The sequence below is a fragment of the Manacus vitellinus genome, unplaced genomic scaffold (assembly GCF_001715985.3).
Source record: "Manacus vitellinus isolate BGI_N305 unplaced genomic scaffold, ASM171598v3 scaffold_9_pilon, whole genome shotgun sequence".
Taxonomy (NCBI): domain Eukaryota; kingdom Metazoa; phylum Chordata; class Aves; order Passeriformes; family Pipridae; genus Manacus; species Manacus vitellinus.
In genome coordinates, this window is record NW_021940917.1 from 17,445,081 (window position 1) to 17,454,053 (window position 8,973).

The following is an 8,973-nucleotide window of genomic DNA, read 5'->3' on the forward strand; positions in this document are numbered from 1 at the left end:
ATGAAATTGTAAGAGTGTTTATTTTAAAAGAATAGAAAAAATTGTTACCATAATTCTCTTTAGAGTAAGTTTGTTCATGGGAGATAATTTCCTTTGCTTCTTCAGGCTCTCACTCATCTGTATTTTTTGTTCACTGACAAGTGGGTGTTCCCATGCAGTAGAACAGCAGAACTGAGTTGTTTGAGAAGAGATCTGCAGGCTGTTGCATTATGTAGTGTAAGTGCTGTTTAGCCCAGCAAGAATAGGAAATAAATCAGTGAAATAACGTGGAGGAGGATTGGTTAGGGCTATACTCAGGTGATTGAGAAGAAGCCTAATTCATCACTGTACATCAAGATGTCCCTTACTTGAAGATCTCACCACAGCTGTGGCTAAGCAACGCAATTGCCTCTTGCTGCAGGTGGCTTCAGCATAATTTCTTTTTCCTTGGGGAAGCAGAAAGTCATTTCTTGATGGAGAAGGCTGGTTTATTTTCCTCAATAAGAGTTCTGGTTCTATGCAAAATTGCTGATACATTGTTAACCTCAATGCATGCCTGATGTGTAAATGCTACACTAAGTATAGTAAACTATGTGTGTGATTAGTTTTTCTCTGCTAAACCCTTACAAAGACAAGTAATTTTTTTCTTATTGGGACACCTTAAGTTTTTAAAATATGATCCTGTCTTTTCACAGAACCATGTTCTCTTTATTATTTTTCCACTTGTTTGGTAATTTTGTACGAACTAAAACGAGTAAGGTTTCCGGTAACGGTTGCAAAACCTGAAAACAGAGAATGAATAAAAAATCAGCTGTTCTGAGCCAATGTTTTCTATTATGGTTGGAGAAATCATGCTGTGGGACTGCTCCACCATGATTTCTGCACTTGCCTGTCAGTAGCTCTCAGGCAAACGTTCACTTGAATAAATCATGCTGCTTATTGAGTATGTTTCCTCTCAGACATCAGGGTGGTGCCCTCTCTCCACCCCACTCGCTGCCCTTGTGTTTATTACGTTACTTAAACAATTTTATTAACCTTTCAGGGGAGAAGAATTCAGATCAGTTGTTTTCTACTGCTACAGAATTTTTTTTCTCTTATGTAAGAAATAAAGGTTAAATACTTCAGCTGCAGAGCCCTGAAGAATGGCAGATGATGGTGAGGATGATAAAGGCTTTTCCTTTAAAAGCAGTGATGCTGACTGGTATTCTTATATGGTTCACTTGTTCTTCAAAGTACTTTTCTACATTAAGTGCTATGGTAATGACAGAAGATGGCAGTGATTTCTAGAATCTGGGGTTTGGGGGTTTTTGCCTTCTGGATAAATTACAGATAAAATAGACTAAATAGGTATAGCAGATGTCCTTCAAATAGGTTTAGAATTTCTGCTCTGCAAATGGACTGTGGCAGAAAATCCATTTAAAAAGTTCTGATTGTCTGGTGCTGTCTTCATCTAATAATTGGAACATTTTCATGAAGCTTTTGTTAGTAGTTTCTGTAATCTCAAGAAGTACTCCTGGTACAGCAGAGATTACGATTGATGGTATGTGCTGCTCCTCCTAGGACACAGTTATGTGTATATATAAATATGAGTGTGGGGTCTACTCTTTTATTACTTAATTGAGTTGCATAACTTAGTTTTTCGTATGAGATAAAGGAATATTTGCAAAGGACTGCAGTGAATAGAGGGAATTTATTAAGTGCTAGCATGCTCAGGTTGGCTTAATAGACTTACTAAAACCACCAGTGTTGGCAGCTCTCCTGCCACTGACAGCATTAGGCTTTGCTTTAATGAAACCCTTTTATCTGCTCAAGAGAGAAGATTGAGCAAACAAATGAAAAGAGCAGTTAATAGAGAATAGGTGGTGAAGTGCAAAGGCAAAATGGAAAAGAAAGCATTTTCTAATTATTACTGGTTTGCTGCTGTTTTTGCATGGGGATGTTAAGCTGGAACACTTGTTAACATAGAATTACATACTTTAAGTATACAAAAATTGAGTAGGTCACAGCAGTCATTGCCTCTATCTTGCTGTGCATTTTATTCCCTTCCTAGGCTGATTTTACCTTGTTTTCATTATCACTGTCCAAAAACTAGACTCTGCTGAGCTTTTTTTGTCCCTGAGTATCACAAAAATTGCCATCTGGAAGGGCAAATATTCTACTATCAAAGTAAAAAAAAGAAAGGGAAGCTGTTGTAGAAAGACTGAAGATCATCACAGACTTGTCACTGACATCCCGAAGGCAGGTAGTAGGTGTTACCTGCACTCTGACTTCAAGAACAGGAAAATATACAACTGAGACTTGGACAAATGAAACATTTTTTGAAAACAAAGATAGCTTATCATAATTAGAATGATTTGACCTGTCTAGGACATGGATTTTTACACCTAAATTTTCTTTGTGCACTTGAAATAAAGTGAGATAAACTAAGTTGGTGCTACTCATCTAGCAGCATAGGGAGGGGGCTCGATTATTAGATTGAGCCAAAATACATTAGAGCCAGCCTTAATTCAGCTGAACTCTTGAAGTTGGATTTTCAAATATGGTTCAGGCATCTAGAAAACCGGGTATTTGGCTACCACATTGTTTGCATCGTTCCTAGAGTCTTACTAATATTAAACGTTATGCTGACATTTCGACATTCAAATATCATAGAACCATAGAGGGGTTTGTGCTGGAAGGGGTCTTAAAGATCATCTAGTTCTAACCCACCTACCGTGGGCAGGGACACCCTCCCTTGGACCAGTTTGCTCAGAGCTCCATTCAACCTGGCCTTAAACGCTTCCAGGGATGGGGCATTCACAACTTCTCAGGGCAACCCTGTGCCCTGGCCTTACTACCCTCACAGTAAAGAATTTCTTCCTATCTCTGATGTTAACCTGCCCTTTCAGTTTAAAGCCATTCCCCCTTGTCCTGCTGGCAAAGTGGAATTTGAGGGATTACACTGATTTAACCTGCTCCTCCAAAACTTCTGTGATGTACAGAAGAGGAAAATGTCTTTCTGGTCATGTGGAAATTGTTGTAGCCAAAACTTAACAATGGTGTAGGAATGGTAAGAATTTCTGCTATTATACACTTATTTATTTCACATTTTAAATCTTAAAGGGAATTTTGTCATTGAATGTCAGAAATCCAGGATATGCAAGTATCAAATAGAGTAGAAGAATAGTAGTGCAGAATTCAAATCCTAGTCCCAGTGGTGTCTTGTAGCCTTTAGCAGTGGAATGCAGTACTTGCACACCTGACTAATTTGTGCATAAAAAGAAATTGATGTGAAATGAGGAAAAAACATGAAGTAAAGGTGACTTTACAGTGACATTCACACAAAATAAGGTTTGTAGTGAAACCCCACTATGATATTATTGGTGCTTTATGCAACTCCCTGCCCCCATAAATACTTTCAATGAATGTCTTCTCTTTTTATGTGTAGGAAACAATAAGAGATTATTCTTTTCTGAAAGAAAAGCAAAAAACCAAAAATTTCAGAGTGCATAAAAAGGTGAAAGAAAAAGTTTGTGTTCGGAGAGACTAATTCTTCCCAGCAGGGGTTTTGCAGGCATCCAGGAAAAGTATGGGACAGTATTCTATTGCTTACCTCACACCACAACCTTTTTCTGAATACCAATAGTTTAAATGCAATGGAAGACAATTTAGGATAGTATTTTCAAATGTAATGAGTATGAATACATACTAGAATTTATTGAAAGCCTCCACTTTACAGATGAGGGAAGCCACTTTATGTTTAGATGCTTAAAAAAATTAAATGGTTTAAAAAACACGGGCCGTTTCAAACTATTCAGTTTTGGACTGATCCTGTCTAGATCATCAGTATTTTAACTCTATTATCTGCATATGCACACAAGTAAATGTTTATGACAATATTTGCCCTTTCACAAGTCAATGTGTTATTAAAGAGGACTTCTTTTCATAATATCTTTTGTTCTGTGGCTGAGGGTCAAATAAGATGTCTCCTCCTTGGCCACTGACTTCCCATTGAGATTGCTGGACATCACTAGGCTGGTACTTAGTGTCTTTGCGGATTTCATTCTGGAATCCAGATTATGATCCCAGTCTATTTAGGTTAATAATTTGATTAACTCATGAGTAATCCCGTTGATTACGAAGAGATTAGCAGTTTCACGTAATGCAATAGTTTCACCATGTGTTCCTGAAAACAAGCTAAAATAGTCTGTTACTGCTCATTGCAAATCCTCCAGATCCTCCCGTTTCCACAATATATAGTTAGCTACGTTCTTTTCCTAGGGAAAGTAAATAATCTTTACTTTCCTGAATAATGTGTGGAATAAACAGAAGCAAACACATTCTCACCACCGGAATAATCATTAATATATAGCAACTATTATTGCTAAAATAATTAAAGCTTTTTTTTTCCCTGAAAGTGATAGTTGCATTCTTGTCATTGCTACATGCGGCCTTGCGAAGACTCGATTATACTTTCAGTCTTTTTCAAAACTCAGTGGAGTACTCAATTCTGTACAGAATGCTGCCTGTTGCTGCTCTGTAGGACAGAAAGGTCACATCTGCATTACCACGCTGCATTTTATCCCATCCTTGAAAAAAATCGATAGTATTCAGGGATCAGTGAAAAGGGCACACAGAAAGTTGCTAGACAGGCATTATTTGCTTCCTATATGCAGCAGTATAGTAAAGGGTCCAGCCTGGTGAGGTTTAGGTTTAGCTTTATTAGAACAGAGAGCTCAGTTGGTCACAGTTGAAAGTCAGCTTGGAAAGCTGTTCCATAGTGTTTCCCGGTTGTTAGCTGTTATTTTCAGTCCGAGAGGCTGGTGTCTGGCTGTGTCCTAGTTTAGATGCTGTAAAAATTTAGGAGTCTCAGGCACAGGCCAAATATGCAGTGTGAACATAATTTTTAACTGGTTGTCATATTTAAACTAGTGGGATGAAAGGATATATTTGCACTCTGGAGGAGTATTGGGAGATAAACCCAACAGTGCTTTAAGAGTCATGAAAGAAAGAGACATCAACCATGAGTGGCTTCAAACTGGAAATTAAGAATAATTGCAAATCATCAGAAGAATGTGTTTATGAAATATTCCTTCAGTGGAAATAGCACAAACCCTGCCTATTTTCAATTAGAATATGCATGTGTTACCTGCATGTTGAATCCAGCCAATAAACAGGAATATAAGATATAGTTTCTTCCAACAGGGAGCTGGTTAAAATTTAAATGGTGAGCCAAATTCTGAATATTTGCCACTTCATGGAGATGAGCACTTTGCATCTGCACAGACCACCTGGGGCTGGCAGGCCTCCTCACGTTTGCATTGACATCACTGGTAGGTCAAGACCGTAGCCCTCAGCCAGCACCATTTCAGACAAAACTCCCAACAAGCTATAAGAGAAAAATCGACCCAGGAGCTGAATCCAAATCCCCTTATAGGTTCAATAAATATCACAGTCATAAATAAACTTTTCTTTCTGTATGGATGGATAAGTCATTAACCTGTTTACTGAGATATACTTACTGATTTTTTAAAAATTTGTATTTAGGTTGCAGGACAGTATATCCTGCGGGATCCGAGAACCTGGGAGAGGCAAGGCTGCTGTCCCTGGGTCCAACCAGCAGCACGGCTGGAGATGCGTTCCCAGAAGGCAGACACACACAGAGTGCATGTACACAGCACAATTCACACATCCAGCCACACGAATCAAACACCAAGGCACTCACACAGACACAGCCTTCACTGAGGGTGTTGTTTTATTCCCCTCTACAGTGGAGCTCATAGGAGGTCAACAAGTGACAAAATACACACACTGCAGCTCTCTCAGACCCTACATCTGACCAGCAGTTGCCCTTTGGTCCCAGTCTCCTCAGTTGCTAACATTGGGACATTACAATCCCTGAGGTTTCAGCAGCACAGTGGCTGCTATGAGACTATTACACACACACACACACACACACATACACTTGCAGACACAGTTGGCTGTCCCCATAGCCAAGCCCTTTGTGCTCTTGCCCCCAGAGGACCCCACAATTACTTACTCCTGTCCACTTCACTAGCCCGGTGTCTCATCCAGCGTGACGCTTGCTGGTACTTACACACTCACCTGCACACCTACTCCCACTGTGGGTACTGCACAGTAGACACAGGACACCTACTCACTCTCTGATTCCAGCCACTGCATTCAGACCCCATATGTGTACATATGTGCCACACACACACAGAGCTGTGAGGGACAAAGCAAAGAAGGACTCTGGTAAGCAGCCAGGACAGGTTGCACTGGCTGGGTGCAGGGCATGGCTGACAAGTGTACCCACTGGCCAATCCCCAACCCTTTTTGCTCCCTTTGCCATTCGGGATGGGGCAAACTCGGAGGTTTGTACAGACTGGGGAATGAGAGGCTGGAAAGCAGAGCCGTGGAAGGGGCCCTGGGGGTCCTGGTCTATGGCAAGTTGAATCTGAGCCAGCAGTGCCCTGGCAGCCAGGAGGGTCAACCCTGTCCTGGGGGCATCAGGCAAAGCATCACCAGCCCAGTCGAGGGAGGGGATTGTCCTGCTCTGCTCTGACCTGGGGCAGCCTCACCTTCAATATTGTGTGCAGTTTGGGGCACCACAATGTAAGAAATGAATCTGTTAGAGAGTGTCCAAAGGGGGGCAACAAAGATGGTGAAGGGCCTTGAGGGGAAGGTGTGTGAGGAGCAGCTGAGGGCACTTGGTGTGTTCAGCTGGAGAAGAGGAGACTGAGGGGAGAGCTCATTGCAGTTACAACTTCCTTGGGAGAGGAAGAGGAGGGGCAGGCACTGATCTCTGCTCAGTGGTAACCAGAGACAGGACCTGAGGGAATGGCCTGAAGCTATGTCAGGGGAGGTTTAGGTTAGGTATCAGAAAAAGGTTCTTCACCCAGAGGGCAGTTGGGCACTGAATTATTGGGTCAGAACTACCTTGCAGGGAGTGTGTGTGTGTGTGGAGGGGGCAGGGATGGGTCAAACCTCACGGAGGTGAAGTGGCATCGTATCCCTCATGGCAGGCCCCTGGAACCTACCTGGGGAAGCCCTGAAGTAGCTGTCAGTCACAAACAGCCCGAGAAAACTCTAACACCCCACAGCTCCTGGAGCCTCTAACCCAGCCTCAGATTGGCAGGGACAGTGAGGACGCTGCCCCTCACCCTGGTCTGGAACCCCAGAGTGCCCTGAAGTCCTTTTTGATTGCCCTAGCACTTCTCCCCTCAACCTCATCACTGCCAACCTGGACAATCCGAAGTGGCTAATAATCAGAGAGACAAGTCAGTTCAGAGAGTCTCCTAGTAATGTCTCTTACCTGTGAGAAGAGTGTGAAGTTAGAGTGATAAGTGTGACCTGGGGGTGCTCCTGATGGCTGGTGATGGGTTTCATGCTGGGTGCAGGCTGGGGCTGTCCTGCGACAGCCCTGAAGGGCTATGGAAGGTGGTTTATTCCTCAGGAGGTCTTGGTTTGGGTTCCTGCCTGCCATCCTTGCCACTGGGCTCCTCAGGGCTCATGCTGTGGGCCTTTTATGGGCTGGTGGGCCTGGGGTGGGCCTGGGTGTGGCCAGGACAGAGTATTATTTGGGGAGTCCCCTTGCTGCTGTTGTTGCTTTGTGCTCCTTGGTGGGTGTGCAGATGAACTTTTATCACATAACCTAACAAAATTAGTTCAGTAATCAACATTTACAATATTCCATACATATAGAGAGTAAGTACCCAACAAAAATTTGATGACAAAATTGTCTTTAACCTTTCAACTCACAATACCCTTAGGCACCTGGTGTGACTCTTGCAGATAGCCATGTGTGGGGCCAGGAACTGGACTCAATGATCTGTGTAGGTCCCTTCCAACTGAGCATATTCTGTGATTCTGTGTGAATATGTTTTTCCCATGATATTACAGTGATGCTGTCGCAGAGATTTTTTTTTGCAGGGTTATACATCTTAGAATTTTTTCACATGTAAATGGAAACATATGTAATAATTAAATGAAAGTATCACATTTTGAGGTCTGAGATAAAAGAATTAATTTTCAGCAGAATGTGACTAGTTATATATTAAAGCAAGCCAAATAAATTTCAGATATACCACTTTTCAGCCCTTTTTTTTCTTCGTATTCCAAAATTACATGTACTCCTGAACACTTCCAGTAAGTACTAGAATTTCTTTGGGACTTCTCATTACAGGTGTAGTTTATCACATAGGAAAGCGTAAACTTAATTTATTCTTTACATTCGTTCTTAACTTGCTTGCATACTTGGCAAAGGTAACTATTTGCTGTGGCAGTCCTGAATTGAAAGCTCTGAATGTTCAAGACTAAATATAAAACTCCTGTGTATTCTATTTTTAGATCACCCCAGCATGCACGCGAGCACACCCCCCCCCCATGCACATTCATTTGCCTCAACTGTGGGGTTTTGATGACATTTCATAGCATTTTAATACCACTAGAATGTCTCAGCCTCAGCCCCTCCACAAGCATACCAGCAGTCTATAGATCATAGATCCCTGGCAAGGGTTCAGACTACGTGAACTTTGAAGGTCCTTTCCAATCCAAACCATTGTATGATTCTGTGATTACTCACTTACCTTCATAGCTTTTTGCACAAAAACCTCGATGCTGAAAATCTCTAGTGTAGTTTGCTTGCAAGTTTCATGATTGATGGTCCCATTTACATTGTTTAGCTTTCAGTTGTAGTACCTTGACAGTGATAGGGATGATTTCTTAACTTAGTGATGAGGCCTTTAGTACTTTCAAAAAGCTTAATGTCTATTATAAATCTTTACATTTAAATACACATTCTGTTTCTCACATCCCATTCAATTTTGTGACACATTTATTCTATTCCAGTGTGGCATTATACATGTATCACCAGGGCAGCAAACAGTCTGGGAACAATTCACAGTACCGTGCTTCACGCTGGTAGTCTGCCACCCCCAAGCTAATGCATCTTTAGTGGACTTGCAGATGATAACAGTATTTTCTGCTGCCTTTACAGAAACACAACTGATTGGA